The sequence below is a fragment of the Salvelinus sp. IW2-2015 genome, unplaced genomic scaffold (genome assembly GCF_002910315.2).
Source record: "Salvelinus sp. IW2-2015 unplaced genomic scaffold, ASM291031v2 Un_scaffold4746, whole genome shotgun sequence".
NCBI classification, from domain to species: domain Eukaryota; kingdom Metazoa; phylum Chordata; class Actinopteri; order Salmoniformes; family Salmonidae; genus Salvelinus; species Salvelinus sp. IW2-2015.
The window spans coordinates 43,557-45,289 of record NW_019946015.1 but is presented as its reverse complement, the minus strand read 5'-3'; positions in this window follow the sequence as shown (position 1 = coordinate 45,289).

The following is a 1,733-nucleotide window of genomic DNA, read 5'->3' as shown; positions in this document are numbered from 1 at the left end:
TAGTATGTGTTGGTTAGTAGTGTTGGTTAGTAGTGTTGTTAGTAAGTGTTGGTTAGTAGTGTTAGTAGTGTTGGTTAGTAGTGTTGGTTAGTAGTGTTAGTAGTGTTAGTAGTGTTGGTTAGTAGTGTTAGTAGTGTTGGTTACTAGTTGTTGGCTAGTAGTGTTGGATAGTAGTGTTGGTTAGTAGTGTTAGTTAGTAGTGTTAACTAGTGTTGGTTAGTAGTATTGGTTAGTAGTGTTGGTTAGTAGTGTTACTAGTGTTGGCTAGTAGTGTTGGATAGTAGTGTCGGTTAGCAGTGTTGGTTACTAGTGTTTGGCTAGTAGTGTTAGTAGTGCTGGTTAGTAGTTTGGTTAGTATGTTGGTCTAGTAGTGTTAGTTAGTTAGTGTTACTAGTGTTTGGCTATTAGTGTTGGTTAGTAGTGTTGTTAGTCCGTGTTAGTAATGTTTAGTTATGAGTGTTGGTTAGTAAGTGTTATTTACTAGTGTAAGTGGTGTTTGGTTATTAGTGTTGGTTACTAGTGTTGTTTACCTAGTGTTAGTATAGTAGTGTTAGTAATTTTTAGTTATTCGTGTTGGTTAGTAGTGTTATTTACTAGTGTAAGTAGTGTTGGTTATTAGTGTGGTTATTAGTGTTGGTTACTCTAGTGTTGGGTTACTAGTGTTAGTTAGTAGTGTTAGTTATGGAGAGGAGGCTCATTTACAACAGACCTGCAGTGTTTTTATGTCTGGCATGTACCAGTATAAAATGTCCAGTATCAACCATCCATAGACATGTACCCATTATAACCATCCATTAGACATGTACCATTAACCATCATAGACATGTACGCAATATAAACCAATCCACAGACATGTACCAATATAAACCATCCACGAACATGTACCATATAAACCATCCATAGACATGTACCATTATAAACCATCCATAGACATGTACCAGTATAAACCATCCAACCGACATGTACCAGTATAAACTGACCATCCATAGACTTGTTAATCAGTATCATCCATCCATATGACACCTATCCCTCTTAGTGCCTCGTTACAGACACACCAGTCGCTCATCAGTTTCTGTAGAGAGGAGAGAGAATGCTGGCATCCATCTTGTTTATGTCTGCAATGGCTGGCGGTCATAATTGATCTCTCTTTTTTCTCTCTCTCTGTCAGTGGGATGTTCTTTGATGGGAATCACACCTACATGATCGAGCCTGGAGGAAAGGACCGGCGTCAGCGTGAGTACCTCGGCTAAGCTTGGCCTTGGCCATCCCATTCACACACTGCGCGCACGCACGCAACACACGCACGCGACGTAGCACTCACACGACCACTGTGTAATAGTAGTCGTCTCGGACTGCACATGGGAACTAGAACGCTACTTGCAGACCGGACCGTGAATGGCAAGATACACAAAGCAGACTACCCTTGACGTTACACATCCATAATTAACGTTGATCAGAGTAGAGAGATTAATCCACTAGGACAGAGCAGAGCTGACCAGGCCAGTGTAAGTTCATGAGGAATAGAGAGTGATATATTAAGCAATAAGCACAAGGGTGTGGGTATATGGCCAATAACGCCGGCTAAGTTATGTTCTTAGCACGACGCATCGCGGAGTACACGCCTGGATGCAGCCCTTAGGCGTGGTATATTGGACCATATATCCACAAACCCCCGAGGTGCCTTATTGCTACTTATAAAACTGGTTATCAACGTATATTAAGAGCAAGTAAAA